Below are 19,440 nucleotides of genomic sequence, written 5' to 3'. Positions count from 1 at the left end.
TGGAAATGTATCAAATTTATTAAAAATAAAAAACAGATATCTTATTTACATAAGTATTCAGACCCTTTGCTATGAGACTCTAAATTGAGCTCAGGTGCATCCTGTTTCCATTGATCATCCTTGAGTTGTTTCTACAACTTGATTGGAGTCCACCTGTGGTAAATTCCATTGATTGGATTTGGAAAGGCACACACCTGTCTATAGAAAGTCCAACAGTTGGAAGTGCATGTCAGAGCAAAAACCAAACCATGAGGTCGAAGGAATTGTCTGTAGAGCTCCAAGACAGGATTGTGTGGAGGCACAGATCTGGGGAAGGATACCAAAACATTTCTGTATTGAAGGTCCCCAAGATCACAGTGGCCTCCATCATTTGGAACCACTAATACTCTTCCTAGAGCTGTCTGGACAGCCAAACTGAGCAATCGGGGGAGAAGGGCCTTGGTCAGGTAGTTGACCTAAACCCCAATGGTCAATCTGACAGGGCCCCAGAGTTACTCTGTGGAAATGGGAAAACTTTCCAGAAGGACAACCATCTCTGCAGCACTCCACCAAACAGGGCTTTATGGTAGAGTGGCCAGATGGAAGCCACTCCTCAGTAAAAGGCACATGACAGCCCGCTTGGAGTTTGCCAAAAGGCACTTAAAGGACTCTCAGACAATGAGAAACTCTTCGGCCTCAATACAAAGCGTCACATCTGGAGGAAACATGGCACCATCACTACGGTGAAGCATGGTGGTGGCAGCATCATGCTGTGGGGATGTTTTTCAGCGGCATTGACTGAGAGACCAGTCAGGATCGAGGGAAAGATGAACTGAGCAAAGTTCAGAGAGATCCTTGATGAAGTCCTGAGCGCTCTGTAGCAGGTTCTCAGACTGGGGGGAAGATTCACCTTCCAACAAGACAACGACCCTAAGCACACAGCCAAGACAGTGCAGGAGTGGCTTTGGGACAAGTCTCTGAATGTTAGAATTTTTTATACAATTGCTTTGTCGTTATGGGGCATTGTGTATAGATTGATGAGGGAGAAAATAAAAATGTCATACATTTTAGAATAAGGCTGTAAGGTAAAAAAATGTGGAAAAAGTCAAGGGGTCTGAATACTTTCCAAATGCACTGTATACGCACAGCTCTAACATTTCCCTTCTTTTTCCAACTAAAACGAAGTGTGTAAAATGTTATCAAACTATTTGAGGTGATCCAGAACATGAGTGTGTCCTAACATGGTGAGGAGACAAAGTAGCCAGTGTAGTTCTGTGCCCTGACCAGGTTGTGTAGTATCCAGTGTATTTCTGGGGCCTGACCAGGTTGCACAGCTAACAGCTAACTGGTCATTCTGCCAAGCTGCAGTGACAAGGGCACATCAAATAAAAAAATCAAATTAAATGTCTTTGTCACATGCTTCGTAAACAACAGGTGTAGACTAACAGTGAAATGCTTACTTACAGGTCCCTCCAAACAATGCCCTCCATTTCCTGTAGTCCACGATCAGCTCCTTTGTCTAGCTGATGTTTAGGAAGAGGTAGTTGTCCTGGCAACACACTGCCAGGTCACTGACCTCCTCCCTACAGAAATTATATCAAAATATCTAACGGGATTCGTCTTCCTCTGATGAGGGGTAAGAGAGGTCGGACCAATTTGCAGCGTGGTATGTGTCCATTTTAATAATACAAACTGAACACTATACAAATACAAAATAACAACCTGAAAGACAGAAACGAAAACCGAAACAGTTCCGTGTGGAACACAAAGACTGAAAACAAACACCCACGAAACCCCGGTGGAAAAAGGCTACCTAAGTATGATTTTCAATCAGAGACAACTAACGACACCTGCCTCTGATTGAGAACCATACCAGGCCAAACGCAAAATACAACATAGAAAAACAAACAGACTGCCCACCCCAACTCACGCCCTGACCATACTAAAACAAAGACAAAACAAAGGAACTAAGGTCAGAACGTGACAAAATAATAACACAATGAATAAATACACGAGTAATGATAACTTGGCTATATATATATGGGGTACCAGTACCAAGTCGATGTGCAGTGGTACGAGGTAATTGAGGTAAATACTGTACATATATTGAACAAAAATATAAACGCAACATGCAACAATTTCAACGACTTTACTGAGTAACAGTTCATATAAGGACATTAGTCAGTTGAAATAAATTCATTAGACCCTAATCTATGGATTTCACATGACTGGGCAGGGGCGCAGCCATGGGTGGACCTGGGAGGGCATAGGCCCACCCACTGGGGAGCCAGGCCCATCTAATCAGAATGAGGTTTTCCCCACAAAAGGGCTTTATTACAGACAGAAATTGTCATCAGTTTCATCAGCTTTCTGGGTGACTGGTCTCAGAAGATCCTGCAGGCAAAGAAGCCAGATGAGGAGGTAATGGGCTGGAGTTGTTACATGAGGTCTGCGTTTGTGAGGCCTATTGTACGTACTGTAGAATTCTCTAAAACGACGGTGGCGTCTTATGGTAGAAAAATGTACATTCAATTCTCTGGCAACAGCTCTGGTGGACATTCCTGCAGTCAGCATGCCAATTGAAGGCTCCCTCAAAGCTTGAGACATCTGTGGCATTGTGTTCTGTGACAAAACTGCACATTTTAGAGGGACCTTTTATTGCCCCCAGGACAAGGTGCACCTGTGTAATGATCTTGCTGTTTAATCAGCTTCTTGATATGCCATACCAGTCAGGTGGATGGATTTTCTTGGCAAAGGAGACATTCTCACTAACAGGGATGTAAACAAATTTGCACACACAAGAGAAATACGCTTTTTGTACATATGGAATATTTCTGGGATCTTATTTCAGCTCATGAAACATGGGACCAACACTTTGCATGTTGTGTTTATATTTTTGTTCAGTATACATATACTGTAGTGTCATGACTGTCTTGATCAGGTCAGGTTACAGGATACCACAACCCTACAGATTATCTCTCAACCCCAACAGAGGAGGAGAGATCTAGGGTTCTGAAGACGTGGGGGGTTTTATGGCCCTCACGCCTCTGGTAAATCTCAGGCCACAGACAAATTCCTTTGTACTGTCACTATGGAGAACCAGCCTCAGAACGTTAAACATGAAATAAAGGGACTTTGGAACAATGGTTTCCGTCAGCCACCATGGTGGTCATGACAATAGATGGAAAATGAAAATGTATGTCATTTTTGTTTTGTTATTAAAGGTTAATAGATTACGTTATTACAAAAACATTGTAACATGAAGAGTTTTCCTAGTATATGTTTGATGTTTATACATTGTACGTTGTGTGGAAAATTTCCAAATCAAAGGGAATGTTTTGGGGAAGATGAAATGTTGTTAGTTGTCTAAAATGGGATTTGAGAAAAACCTAGCCCTTGCCTCATTAACTTGGTACGCCCAGAGAATTTCCCTAAAGGCGGCTATGCCCACTTCTGACCCAAGGGTATAAAACCTGTGAGTATATAATTTACAACAAGACTACGTGACCCCAGCTGCAGCAGGGTCTTAAAAAGTCAACAAACCCAGAACGCAACGCAAGTTTGAGGACAAAGAAATCCTTTTCTACCCAAGCTACGGACCTAGCCTCCATCTCCCATCGAATCGTGGTATCTAAAGGGTTTCATTCCTATGCTGTGAGCTCTGAGCTACAGAGCTGTCTGGCCTCAGAAGACCCCTTCCATAACTAAAGGGGTGAGGGAACAGACTCCTAAGCCAAAAAGGACACTGATACCGGGAAGACGGTCAGAGAGGTGCACCGGAGTAGTGCGTCATCAAACAGCTGAAGGCCTACGCAGAGAATCTCCGGAGATCATTCCCACATAATTACATCATTATATTCTGACCCATAAGAGCGGCAGTTTGAGGCAAGGCTAGGGTTAGAATAGCATAGTTGACCAATTCACCCAAATGTATATTTCTCGTGTACTTCTTTCTGTTCTCTCTCTTTTGAAATTACCATTGTGGGTAACACGCACCATAGTGTGTTGACCCATGTTACTAAGTTCTAATCAATAGCCTATAATGTGTTTTGTCTATGTGTATCTTTTATCATCATTTTAGCTTTTTAGTAAATAAATATTCAGTTAAGATTGGTGTGGTACGAATTCATTAGTGGTACCCGGATCCGTGCAGATTCACGGGCTATACGACGTTCAGAAAGAGATTGTTCGAGGCAACTGGTTAATTAGCGGCTGTTGTAAAATCCATATTCTGATATTCTTTGAGTTAATTTAATAATTGCTTGATTCAGTTAATCATGTAATTAGAAACTTGTAATCATTCGATGAGCAACAGTCGTCACATTAACTAATACAACGTCACGACAGTAAGTAGGGATATAGTGATTAAGCAATAGGATAAATAATAAACATTAGCAGCTGTGTATGTGATGAGTCAGAATACAGTGCCTTGCGAAAGTATTCGGCCCCCTTGAACTTTGCGACCTTTTGCCACATTTCAGGCTTCAAACATAAAGATATAAAACTGTATTTTTTGTGAAGAATCAACAACAAGTGGGACACAATCATGAAGTGGAACGACATTTATTGGATATTTCAAACTTTTTTAACAAATCAAAAACTGAAAATGTGGGCGTGCAAAATTATTCAGCCCCCTTAAGTTAATACTTTGTAGCACCACCTTTTGCTGCGATTACAGCTGTAAGTCGCTTGGGGTATGTCTCTATCAGTTTTGCACATCGAGAGACTGAAATGTTTTCCCATTCCTCCTTGCAAAACAGCTCTAGCTCAGTGAGGTTGGATGGAGAGCATTTGTGAACAGCAGTTTTCAGTTCTTTCCACAGATTCTCGATTGGATTCAGGTCTGGACTTTGACTTGGCCATTCTAACACCTGGATATGTTTATTTTTGAACCATTCCATTGTAGATTTTGCTTTATGTTTTGGATCATTGTCTTGTTGGAAGACAAATCTCTGTCCCAGTCTCAGGTCTTTTGCAGACTCCATCAGGTTTTCTTCCAGAATGGTCCTGTATTTGGCTCCATCCATCTTCCCATCAATTTTAACCATCTTCCCTGTCCCTGCTGAAGAAAAGCAGGCCCAAACCATGATGCTGCCACCACCATGTTTGACAGTGGGGATGGTGTGTTCTGTGTGATGAGCTGTGTTGCTTTTACGCCAAACATAATGTTTTGCATTGTTGCCAAAAAGTTAAATTTTGGTTTCATCTGACCAGAGCACCTTCTTCCACATGTTTGGTGTGTCTCCCAGGTGGCTTGTGGCAAACTTTAAACGACACTTTTTATGGATATCTTTAAGAAATGGCTTTCTTCTTGCCACTCTTCCATAAAGGCCAGATTTGTGCAATATACGACTGATTGTTGTCCTATGGACAGAGTCTCCCACCTCAGCTGTAGATCTCTGCAGTTCATCCAGAGTGATCATGGGCCTCTTGGCTGCATCTCTGATCAGTCTTCTGAGCTGAAAGTTTAGAGGGACGGCCAGGTCTTGGTAGATTTGCAGTGGTCTGATACTCCTTCCATTTCATTATTATCGCTTGCACAGTGCTCCTTGGGATGTTTAAAGCTTGGGAAATCTTTTTGTATCCAAATCCGGCTTTAAACTTCTTCACAACAGTATCTCGGACCTGCCTGGTGTGTTCCTTGTTCTTCATGATGCTCTCTGCGCTTTTGACGGACCTCTGAGACTATCACAGTGCAGGTGCATTTATACAGAGACTTGATTACACACAGGTGGATTGTATTTATCATCATTAGTCATTTAGGTCAACATTGGATCATTCAGAGATCCTCACTGAACTTCTGGAGAGAGTTTGCTGCACTGAAAGTAAAGGGGCTGAATAATTTTGCACGCACAATTTTTCAGTTTTTGATTTGTTAAAAAAGTTAGAAATATCCAATAAATGTCGTTCCACTTCATGATTGTGTCCCACTTGTTGTTGATTCTTCACAAAAAAATACAGTTTTATATCTTTATGTTTGAAGCCTGAAATGTGGCAAAAGGTCGCAAAGTTCAAGGGGGCTGAATACTTTCGCAAGGCACTGTAATTTGTGCAAAAAGGACCCGGGTAGCTATTAGTTAATAACTATTTAACTAACTACTATATTTGGCAGTTTTATGGCTTGGGGGTAAAAGTTGTTCAGGGTCCTGTTGGTTCCAGACTTGGTGCATCAGTACTGCTGGTCGGGGGTCGCAGGTAGAACAGTCTATGACTTGAGTGGCTGGAGTCTTTGACAATTTTTAGGGCCTTCCCCTGACACCGCCTGGTAAATAGGTCCTGGGTGGCAGGGAGCTCGGCCCCAGTGATGTACTGGGCTGTAAGCACTACCCTAGCGTCTTGTGGTCGAATGCTAAGCATTTGTCATACCGGGCGGTGATGCAGCCGCTCAAGATGCTCTCAATGGTGCAGCTGGAGGATTTGCGGGGCCATGCTTTCCAGCCTCCTGAGGGGGAAGAGGCATTGTCGTGCCTTCTTCGTGACTGTCTTGGTGTGTGTGGGCCTTGACACTTTCTTAGTGATGTGGACACCGAGGAACTTGAAGCTCTCTACCCCTCCAATACAACCTTGTCAATGTGGATGGGGGTGTGCTCGGCCCTCCATTTCCTGTAGTCCACGATTAGCTCCTATGTCTTGCTGATGTTGATGAAGAGGTTGTTGTCCTGGAAACACACTGCCAGGTCACTGACCTCCTCCATATAGGCTGTTTCATTGTCATCGGTGATCAGGCCAACCACTGTTGTGTCGTCAGCAAACTTAATGAGGGTGTTGGAGTCGTGCATGGCCCCACAGTCATGGATGAACAGAGAGCACAGGAGGGGACAAAGGATGCACCCCTGAGAGGCCCCCGTGTTGAGGGTCAGTGTGGCAAATGTGTTGTTGTCTACTCTCACCACCTGGGGGCGGCCCGTCAGGAAGTCCAATATCCAGTTGCAGAGGGAGGTGTTCAGTCCCAGGGTCCTGAGCTTATTGATGAACTTGGAAGGCACTATTGTGTTGAACGCTGAGCTATAGTCAATGAACAGCATTCTCACATTGGTGTTCCTCTTGTCCAGGTGGGAGAGGGCAATGTGGAGTGCAATAGAGACTGCGTCATCTGTGGATCTGTTGGGGCGGTAAGGGAATTGGAGTGGGTCCAGGGTGTCTGGGATGATGGTGTTGATGTAAGCCATGACCAGTCTTTCAAAGCATTTCATGCTTACAGATGTGAGTGCCACGTGACGATAGTCATTTAGACAGGTGTCCTTGGCGTTGTTGGGCACAGTGACAATGGTGATCTGCTTGAAACATGAAAGTATTAAAGACTGGGTCAGGGTATAGGCAGTGTCATTCCTGTATTGACTGGCAGGGTATTCAGGACTCGGTGGTGATCAATTTCCATTTCTACAACAGTTGGGTGCAGGCACTCACAGCAGATGTGGCTTGCCTGCTAACAAAACCCATTGACAAACTGGAATGTTATCTCAGCCTGAATGATGCTGGGGATACTCCCGTAGTGGAATGATTGGTTGTCTGGTTGTGAAGGAGGGTCTGTGAAAGGGCTGTCCCAAACGGATCTGCTGTTAGATCTTTCCAACACCTAATTAACTTGTGATTTCAGTTTTTATGTTGAATGTGGCAAAAAAAAATCATGCAGGTCAGGTCCTACATATTCCTTTGGAGGTTGGGCAGGATGTTTTGTCAGGCCGATATTTACTGTGGGTAGTTGGCTGTGATTCCGGTCTGGAGCAGGCCCAGCAGGAGATGATGAGAGTGATAGAACCTGTGAGTTTGACCTCAGGTTACCTAGAGGTCACTTGGAGTGTAGGTCATAGACTACAACTATTGGTTATGAGGGACCAGGGGGTTGGAAATGCTTCAGGGAACAGAACCAAACACCGGGAATAAAAGTGATCCATACATTTCCGGATCAGAATCGTTATTTAAAAAATGCTAGGAATCCGGTGAATAACATTATTTTACGTTCCAGGCATTTTTCTCTAGTCCCACAAAAAAACTCAACAAAGAGCCTATGCAAAAAACATCACTCTGTCATTCAGAAACTTATTCCAGCGTCTGCCTGCAAGCCGAAAATCTTTGCCACTGTGTGTACGTGTTTAGGCTACCTGCCCCTCTCCCCTCCGAAGCATAGGCTACTGTACTGATGTTAGAAGCGTGAGACGATAGAGAGAGAGCTTTTTTATTCGCTTTAGTTTTTATTAGTTTTTAATTCTGGTGCCGCTCTCCACACACAAGCTTGTTAGCTTGCTAGCTCAAGCTTGTTAGCTAGCTAGTTCAAAGGACATTGAAACTTCCTTCATAGAAGCTGCTCCACTAGGCATAGTTCTGTGCACCCAATTCACATGAGGCATGTCATAACAAGATGCCTAGCGCTTCAAACCTGCTCCTCAAAATTCTCTTGCTTTTTTTCACAAACCAGTTCCGAACTCTATTTTGCTGGTTGGAAGAGTGGAACAGAACTGAAAAAATAGGAGTTCAGAACGAAATAATTGGAAAATAATTTTGGTTCCTACCCCTGTGAGGGACTTAGCACAACACCACAGACATATACATTTGAAGATCCCCCCTGGGCTTTGATGGAAAGTAAAGGGGTTGCAGAGGTGGTGGAACTGATCAAGCTTGGTGCACAAAGACCACTATCTCAGAGTCAATCCCCAACCACCACACACGATGACATACAGCGTCTTTAAGTTTGCCATCCTAAGGGGCTTCTTTTTTTGCCACAGATGGTATTATGTCCTTATATGGATGTTGGGATTACTCATGCATTGGTCTGGGATTTTCCCAGACCAATGCATGAGTCATGAAAGCGTGAGCTCATTCTTCAAATGCAAGTTCAGTTCTGGTGTCACATGGGCCAGCCAGCTATGGGTGGTAGCAAAATAGGTACATATCAGGGCAATGCACGCCAACACTTTCGAGATGGCATTTTGTTGAATAGCCTCCTGACATCCAGTTCCATGGTGTCTTTATTATCTGCTAGAGGGGGGACTGATGGTGGAGTGGGTCTATCAACAGTTCTGGGAGATTCAGGATGGAATTGATATTGATCACCTGCCTTATGTGCTTGTCATGTGTGGTTGCATCCACCCGATTAGAGTCCTGCACTGGCGGGGCTCCTGAGTGGCGCAGCGGTCTAAGGCACTGCATCGCAGTGCTAGAGGCGTCACTACACATCCGGGTTCAATCCCGGGTTTTATCACAACTGGCCGTGATCTGGAGTCCCATAGGACGGCGCACATTTGACGCAGCGTCGTCCAGTTTAGGGGAGGGTTTGGCCAAGGGGGGGGGTTTACTTGGCTCATCGCGCTCTAGAGACTCCTTGTGGCAGTCCGGGCGCCTGCAGGCTGAGCTCGATCATCAGTTGAACAATGCCGACTCATTGGTGCGACTAGCTTCCTGGTTAAGCGGGCGTGTGTTAAGAATCGCTGTTTTGTAATGACGTTCGTCTGTACGAGAGGCGGACCAAAGCGCAGCGTGGTTGTTTTGATTCATGTTTTTAATAAATAACTTCACATGAACAAACTAACAAAAACAAGAAATGTGAAAACGCAAAACAGTCCTATCCTGTGACAACAAACACAGTGACAGGAACAATCACCCACAAACACACAGTGACACCCAGGCTACCTAAGTATGATTCTCAATCAGAGACAACTAATGACACCTGCCTCTGATTGAGAACCATACTAGGCCGAAACATAGAAATACCCAAATCATAGAAAAACAAACATAGACTGCCCACCCAACTCACGCCCTGACCATACTAACTACATACAAAACAAAGGAAATAGAGGTCAGAACGTGACATGTTTGGTGTTTCGGGGGAGGCATAACTCGACTTTCGCCTCCTGAGCCTATTGGGGAGAAGTTTGAAATTGTGGGTAAAATACACAAAATAAAAAATTATATTTAAAAAAACTGCGTGGGCATGAATTTTAAGCCCAAGCCCTACCCATGCCCGCAAAGTTCAGACCCTACCCTACCCAGGCCGATCGCTTCAGAAATAACTTCCCCTGTTAGTATCCATCTGTCTGTACCCCGCGCTGCATGTGCTCTGTGCATGGTGTGCTTGTTAGTATCTATAGCAACGCCTCTGCTTGCTGTTCTGTTCAATGAGGAGACAAAGAGCAGATAGTTGTAAACTAGCTACTTTTTGTCACTCTAAACTTCAGCAAAACTCAAGGAAGATTACTCTATACCAGTACCCCCTGTACATAGCCTCGCTATTGTTATTTAACTGCTGCTCTTTAAATATTTGTTACTTTTATTTCTTCATTTTTTAAATGTTTTTTTTCTTCTTAAAACTGCATTGTTAGTTAAGGGCTTGTAAGTAAGCATTTCACTGTAAGACTGTTGTATTCGGAGCATGTGACAAATATTTATATTTGACGAGGTTGAAGCATTTCTGACACCATGATATGCACTGTGCAGCAGAGCACAAGCAAATGGCTAAGCTTCAAATTGTTAATGATCAATTCAGTGATACCCGAGTCCTACCTGTACCCTAGTTATTGATGAAATAACAGGCCCTGCCCAATGTAAAATGTTGGTACTTGGGTCGGATAGTAGAGCTCTACACCACAATGTCACCAAGTTAACATATATGACAACTCCAGGGCAAACAGCCTGGATGGTGGACATTATTACATTTTTTAACCCAAACAGCATAAAAGTGGACCGGAACATCCCAATGCCCATCACAAATGCAGTGAGGCAGCGGAAGTTGATGTTTGATTCAGGCAACTGTACTTATCTAGCAATGAATCAAAGCGTACTTCTAAATAATAAGGAGTAGATTTAACTTCTAATCCTGGAGGCACAAGTTATACCACAGTTGGTATACCTCAAGTTGTATAGCTATGGATAGGGTGTCCAGGGTTCTCTTTCCTTAAGTTGGAGCCTCCGAGTTGCCTCATTGATCTTCAAAGAGGCTCATGACTTGGAATGCTTGGTGTTGCCATGCCAAGCAGTCTCTGCTGCCTTTTCTACATCCAGACAATGATGTTTGAGTGTAATTATAGCAGTTTTTTTGGATTCCCAACATAGTTGAATTACACAAAAATAGTACTGAGTACTGGTCATAAGTACAATAAATGTATGAAATTCCATTTCATAAATGGGAGACATTAGAGATGTGAAAAAACATGGTTGTGTTTTGTTCTAACTAGAGTAGGGGTATCTAAAAATGAAAGCCCTTTTTGAGGATTAGCCACTAGGCTAAAAGTGGAATTGAAACAGCCTTGGAGCAGTTTGTATCTGGGGAGTGCAACATAGGGCCTACCTAATGACACACCTTAATTGGGATTCTCCAGGTAATGGAATGATCTACCCAGACTGAAAAATGTATGTACCTAAATTTCCATCCAACTGGTGAAAGATTTTCATACAAATATTCTAAAATCAGCATAAAGAAAATATGTGCATTTTCCCACCAGTGGTATGTTTCCACCAAATGGACTTGTCACGGATACAAATCAGTATGTGCTGACATAGTGCACATAACATTTTATTTTATGCCCTGAATCTATTCTACCATGCCCAGAAATCTGCTCCTTTTTTTCTCTGTCCCCACGCACTAGACGACCAGTTCTTGTAGCCTTTAGCCGTACCCTTATCCTACTCCTCCTCTGTTCCTCTGGTGATGTAGAGGTTAACCTAGGACCTGTAGCCCCCAATATTACACCTATTCCCCAGGCACTCTCATTTGTTGACTTCTGTAACCGTAAAAGCCTTGGTTTCATGCATGTTAACATCAGAAGCCTCATCCCTAAGTTTGTTTTATTCAATGCTTTAGCACTCCGCCAACCATGATGTCCTAGCTGTGTCTGAATCCTAGCTTAGGAAGGCCACCAAAAATTCTGAAATTTCCATCCCCAACTACAACATTTTCTGTCAAGATATACAGTGCCTTGCGAAAGTATTCGGCCCCCTTGAACTTTGCGACCTTTTGCCACATTTCAGGCTTCAAACATAAAGATATAAAACTGTATTTTTTTGTGAAGAATCCACAACAAGTGGGACACAATCATGAAGTGGAACGACATTTATTGGATATTTCAAACTTTTTTAACACATCAAAAACTGAAAAATTGTGCGTGCAAAATTATTCAGCCCCTTTACTTTCAGTGCAGCAAACTCTCTCCAGAAGTTCAGTGAGGATCTCTGAATGATCCAATGTTGACCTAAATGACTAATGATGATAAATACAATCCACCTGTGTGTAATCAAGTCTCCGTATAAATGCACCTGTACTGTGATAGTCTCAGAGGTCCGTTAAAAGCGCAGAGAGCATCATGAAGAACAAGGAACACACCAGGCAGGTCCGAGATACTGTTGTGAAGAAGTTTAAAGCTGGATTTGGATACAAAAAGATTTCCCAAGCTTTAAACATCCCAAGGAGCACTGTGCAAGCGATAATATTGAAATGGAAGGAGTATCAGACCACTGCAAATCTACCAAGACCTGGCCGTCCCTCTAAACTTTCAACTCATACAAGGAGAAGACTGATCAGAGATGCAGCCAAGAGGCCCATGATCACTCTGGATGAACTGCAGAGATCTACAGCTGAGGTGGGAGACTCTGTCCATAGGACAACAATCAGTCGTATATTGCACAAATCTGGCCTTTATGGAAGAGTGGCAAGAAGAAAGCCATTTCTTAAAGATATCCATAAAAAGTGTCATTTAAAGTTTGCCACAAGCCACCTGGGAGACACACCAAACATGTGGAAGAAGGTGCTCTGGTCAGATGAAACCAAAATGGAACTTTTTGGCAACAATGCAAAACGTTATGTTTGGCGTAAAAGCAACACAGCTGAACACACCATCCCCACTGTCAAACATGGTGGTGGCAGCATCATGGTTTGGGCCTGCTTTTCTTCAGCAGGGACAGGGAAGATGGTTAAAATTGATGGGAAGATGGATGGAGCCAAATACAGGACCATTCTGGAAGAAAACCTGATGGAGTCTGCAAAAGACCTGAGACTGGGACGGAGATTTGTCTTCCAACAAGACAATGATCCAAAACATAAAGCAAAATCTACAATGGAATGGTTCAAAAATAAACATATCCAGGTGTTAGAATGGCCAAGTCAAAGTCCAGACCTGAATCCAATCGAGAATCTGTGGAAAGAACTGAAAACTGCTGTTCACAAATGCTTTCCATCCAACCTCACTGAGCTCGAGCTGTTTTGCAAGGAGGAATGGGAAAAAAATTCAGTCTCTCGATGTGCAAAACTGATAGAGACATACCCCAAGCGACTTACAGCCGTAGTCGCAGCAAAAGGTGGTGCTACAAAGTATTAACTTAAGGGGGCTGAATAATTTTGCACGCCCAATATTTCAGGTTTTGAACTGTTAAAAAAGTTTGAAATATCAAATAAATGTCGTTCCACTTCATGATTGTGTCCCACTTGTTGTTGATTCTTCACAAAAAAATACAGTTTTATATCTTTATGTTTGAAGCCTGAAATGTGGCAAAAGGTCGCAAAGTTCAAGGGGGCCGAATACTTTCGCAAGGCACTGTAACTGCCAAAGGGGACAGAGTTGCAATATATTGCAGAGATAGCCTGCAGAGTTCTGTCATACTATCCAGGTCTGTGCCCAAACAGTTTGAACTTCTACTTTTAAAAATCCACCATTCCAGAAATAAGTCTCTCACTGTTGTCGCTTGTTATAGACCCCCTTCAGCCCCCAGCTGTACCTTGGACACCATATGTGAATTGATAGCCCCCCCCATCTATCTTCAGAGTTCGTACTGTTAGGGGACCTAAACTGGGTTATGCTTAGCACCCCTGTCGTCCTACAATCTAAGCTAGATGCCCTCAATCTCACACAAATTATCAAGGGACCTATCAGGTACAACCCTAAATCCGTAAACATGGGCACCCTCATAGATATCATCCTGACCAACTTGCCCTGTACACCTCTGCTGTCTTCAACCAGGATTTCAGCGATCACTGCCTCATTGCCTGCGTCCGTAATGGGTCCGCGGTCAAACGACAACACTTCATCACTGTCAAACGCTCCTTAAAACACTTCAGCGAGCAGGCCTTCCTAACCGACGTGGCCCAGGTATCCTGAAAGGATATTGACCTCATCCCGTCAGTAGAGGATGCCTGGTTGTTCTTTAAAAGTGCTTTCCTCACCATCTTAAATAAGCATGCCCCATTCAAAAAATGTAGAACTAAGAACAGATATAGCCCTTGGTTCACTTCAGACTTGACTGCCCTTGACCAGCACAAAAACATTCTGTGCGTACTGCATTAGCATCGAATAGCTCCCGACATATGCAACTTTTCAGGGAAGTTAGGAACCAATACACACAGTCAGTTAGGAAAGCTAAGGCTAGCTTTTTCAAACAGAAATTTGCATTCCAAAATGTTTGGGACACTAAAGTCCATGGAGAATAAGAGCACCTTCTTCCAGCTGCCCCCTGCACTGAGACTAGGAAATACTTTCCACCTGGCTACCCCTACCCCGGCCAACAGCTCTGCACCCCCCCCCCCCCCCACACACACACACAGTTTCTACTTCACCCAAATCCAGATAGCTGATGTTCTGAAAGAGCTGCAAAATCTGGATCCCTACAAATCAGATGGGCAAGACAATCTGGACCCTCTCTTTCTAAAATGATCTGCCGAAATTGTTGCAACCCCTATTCCTAGCCTGTTCAACCTCTCTTTCGTATCGTCTGACATCCCAAAAGATTGAAAGGAGCTGCGGTCATCCCCCTCTTCAAAGGGAGTGACACTCTAGACCCATACTGTTATAGACCTATATCCATCCTGCCCTGCCTTTGTAAAATATTCTAAAGCCAAGTTAACAAACAGATCACCGACCATTTAGAATCCCACCGTACCTTCTCCACTATGCAATCTGGTTTCCAAACTGGTCATGCACCTCAGCCACGTTCAAGGTCCTAAACGATATCATAACCGCCATCAATAAAATACAGTACTGTGCAGCCATCTTCATTGACCTGGCCAAGGCTTTTTCCACTCTGTCAATCACCACATTCTTATTGGCAGACTCAATAGACTTGGTTTCTCGAATGACTGCCTCGCCTGGTTCACCAACTACTTCTCAGATAGAGTTCAGTGTGTCAAATCGGAGGGCCTGTTGTCCGGACCTCTGGCAGTCTCTATGGGGGTGCCATATGGTTCAATTCTCGGGCCCACCCTTTTCTCTGGATATATCAACGATGTCGCTCTTGCTGCTGGAGATTCTTTGATCCACCTCTTCGCAGACAACACCATTCTGTATACATCTGGCCCTTCTTTGAACACTTTGTTAACAAACCTCCAAACAAGCTTCAATGCCATACAACACTTCTTCCGTGGCCTCCAACTGCTCTTAAATGCTAGTAAAACTAAATGCATGCTCTTCAACCGATTGCTGCCCGCACCCTCCCTCCCGACTAGCATCACTACTCTGGACGGTTCTGACTTTATGTGGACAACTACAAACACCTTGGTGTCTGGTTAGACTGTAAACTCTCCAAAAAAGCCTCCTTCACTCATGCTGCCAAACATACCCTCGTAAAATATACTATCCTACTGATCCTTGACTTCAGCAATGTCATTTACAAAATAGCCTCCAGCACTCTACTCAGCAAATTGGATGTAGTCTATCACAGTGCCATCGGTTTTGTCACCAAAGCCCCATATAAACTGAGCAAAACAAGAAATGTCCTCTCACTGTCAACTGCATTTATTGTCAGCAAACTTAACATGTGTAAATATTTGCATGAACATAACAACATTCAACAACTGAGACTTAAACTGAACAAGTTCCACAGACATGTGACTAACAAAAATGTAATAATGTGTCCCTGAACAAAGGGGGGGGGGGGGTCAAAATCAAAAGTAATAGTCAGTATCTGGTGTGGCCACCAGCTGCATTAACTACTGCAGTGCATCTCCTCCTCATGGACTGCACCATATTTGCCAGTTCTTGCTGTGAGATGTTACCCCACCCTTCCACCAAGGCACCTGCAAGTTCCTGGACATTTCTGGGGGGAAAGCCCTAGCCCTCACCCTCTGATCCAGCAAGTCCCAGACGAGATCAGGGCTCTTCGCTGGCCTTGACAGAACACTGACATTCCTGTCTTGCAGGAAATCACACACAGAACGACCAGTATGGCTGGTGGCATTGTCGTGCTGGAGGGTCATGTCATTATGAGCCTGCAGGAAGGGTACCACATGAGGGAGGAGGATGTCTTCCCTGTAACGCAGTGTTAAGATTGCCTGCAATGACAACAAGCACAGTCCGATGATGCTGTGACACACCGCCCCAGACCATGATGGACCCTCCACCTCCAAATCTATCCTGCTCCAGAGTACAGGCCTCGTGTAACAGTCATTCCTTCGACAACAAATGCGAATCCGACCATCACCCCTGGTGAGACAAAACCGTAACTCGTCAGTGAAGAGCACTTTTTGCCAGTCCCGTCTGGTCCAGCGACGATGGGTTTGTGCCCAAAGGTGATGTAATTGCCAGTGATGTCTGGTGAGGACCTACAGGCCCTTAGTCCAGCCTCTTTCAGCCTATTGCGGACAGTCTGAGCACTGATGGAGGAATTGTGCGTTCCTGGTGTAACATGGGCAGTTGTTGTTGCCATCCTGTACCTGTCCCGCAGGTGTGATGTTCGGATGTACCGATCCTGTGCAGGTGTTGTTACACATGGTCTGCCACTGCGAGGATGATCAGCTGTCCGTCCTGTCTCCCTGTAGCACTGTCTTAGGCGTCTCACAGTATGGCATTGCAATTTATTGCCCTGGCCACATCTGCAGTCCTCATGCCTCCTTACAGCATGCCTAAGGCACGTTCATGCAGATGAGCAGGGACCCTGGTCATCTTTCTTTTGGTGTTTTTCAGAGTCAGTAGAAAGGCCTCTTTAGTGTCCTAAGTTTTCATAACTGTGATCTTAATTGCCTACTGTCTGTAAGCTGTTAGTGTCTTAACGGCCGTTCCACAGGTGCATGTTCATTAACTGTTTACGGTTCATTGAGCAAACATGGGAAACAGTGTTTCAATCCCTTACGATGAAGATCTGTGACGTTATTTTGATTTTTACGAATTATCTTTGAAAGACATGGTCCTGAAAAAGTGACATTTTTTTTTTTTGCTGAGTTTACTACCCAGCACTGCGACCTGTATGCTCTTGTTGGCTGGCCTTCCATACATATTCATCGCCAAACCCACTGGCTCCAGGGCATCTATAAATCTTTGCTAGGTAAAGCCCGCCTTATCTCAGCTCACTGGTCAACATAGCAACACTCATCCATAGCACGCACTCCAGCAGGTATATTTCACTGGTCATCCCCAAAGCCAACACCTGCTTTGGCCACCTTTCCTTCCAGTTCTCTGCTACCAATGACTGGAACAAATTGCAAAAATTACTGAAGCTGGAAACTTATATCACCCTCACCAACTTTAAGCATCAGCTGTCAGAGCACTGTACCTGTACACAGCCCATCTGTAAATAGCACACCCAACTACCTCATCCCCATATTGTTTATATATATTTTTTGCTCTTTTGCACCCAAGTATCTCTACTTGCACATTATCATCTGCACATCTATCACTCTAGTGTTAATGCTAAATTGTAATTATTTTGTCACTATGGCCAATTTATTGCCTTACCTCCCTAACCTTACTACATTTGCACACACTGTACATAGATGTTTCTATTGTGTTATTGACTATAAGTTTGTTTATCCCATGTGTAACTCAGTGTTGTTGTTTTTGTCACACTGCTTTGCTTTTTCTTGGCCAGGTCGCAGTTGTAAATGAGAATTTATTCTCAACTGGTCAACCTGGTTAAATAAAGGTGAATTTTTTTTTTAAAATGCACATGTGCCTATTCTGGTCTTGACATGTGCGCTCTAACCAACAGCTAGCAGATACAGTGCGGGGTGGCTAGTAAAATACAGTGCGGGGTGGCTAGTAAGACTATTATGGATAATACTGAAAAACTATTTCGGGAAGGGAGCATCAGGTTTATCACCGTGCACCTTCACCACCCTGTGAAGTTCATCATAACTTCATGTGTAGCCTAAAAACTGCATGGTTTCCCAAGTTGTAATGGGAGGATAGAAGACCATACATCATATAATCCCGTGTCTCCAAATTTACTTCTATATGATGGTTATTCTATTCATATTTGCGGATAAAGGCGTTTCCACCACCATGTCTCGCATAATTAATTTCACCAACACAAAAAGATCCCACCATCATGTCAAAGGAACACATTATCTGTTGGCTAATCCCGAAAATCCCTGTTTCCATCAAAGCTGTCATGCTTTTTTATTTATGGTACGACTTTACTCACATAAAAAAATGTGCATGGAAAGTTACTGGCTATGTTTCCATCCAATTGGCCACTGATTTCGATGTGAATATTTTAAAATCCACATGAAAACAATAATGCAAATTTTCCCACCAGAGATGTGTTTTCATTAAATTGATTTATTGCACATTTAAGGCTGTGCATGATGACGTAGTGCACATAAAAATAACTTTTGCTGTTAAATTCCAACATACTGAATAAAAATAAAAGTTTTTCAACTCTACTAATGGTTTTGTCACAAACAAATTTGTGTGCGCTCTAGCCAACAAATCTCACTTGCAGATACAGCCTACTACATAATGAGATTGTTATGGACAAAATAGAGAGATTTGTTTTATTTGTCAAACGGCAGACAAATATCGTTTTTTAATACATTTTACCACAAAAAAAGATCCCACCTTGTCTAGCATATTTGTTTTGTCAACATTTGGAGAGTTTACGGACATACTTTTTATTAGGCCTGTCATGAAAATCTTTATCCGATGTAGTCCTACTTTCCTCGCATAAAAACGACGGAAACCTTTCCAATAAATTTCAAAGGTCTTATTCAGTTGACAGCTTGGCTGCAGTTTGACAAAAAAAGAAAAAGTATTGCTCTTTTGTCCATAATAATAGCATCATGTAGGCTATACCCGCACTGTATCTGCGAGCGGTTGGCTTTTGAGTACACGTGCCAATACCAGAGTGCGCACACTTGCTATATAACGCAACATTTTTGTGAGAAAACCATCAGTGGAGTTGAAAATACGATGGAAAACCATTTAACTTGTATTTTCTATTCAGTACATGATAATATAACTGCAAAATGTATTTTTATGTGCACTGAATCATCACCTACAGCCTTTATCCTCTCTGGTGGGAAAATGCGCATAATGTTTTATGAGATTTTTAAAAATATTCAAGAAAATCTGTCAATTGGATGGAAACCTAGCTAGTGTAGTAGAATTATATTGACCATCTTCCATTTTTCATTGTAAGGCCTACCGGTAGGCCTATTGACTGGAGGAGAGACAGGGATTGACTCAAATTGGAATGGAACCATTCAAAAACAGAGGATATTTTTTCCATGTGATTAGAAAACACTACATGCGAATGCCATAAGCCTAGACC

This window comes from Oncorhynchus mykiss, chromosome 4 (assembly GCF_057628025.1).
Source record: "Oncorhynchus mykiss isolate SJ-2025 chromosome 4, ASM5762802v1, whole genome shotgun sequence".
NCBI lineage: Eukaryota > Metazoa > Chordata > Actinopteri > Salmoniformes > Salmonidae > Oncorhynchus > Oncorhynchus mykiss.
Note: the sequence above shows the minus strand (reverse complement) of the source record.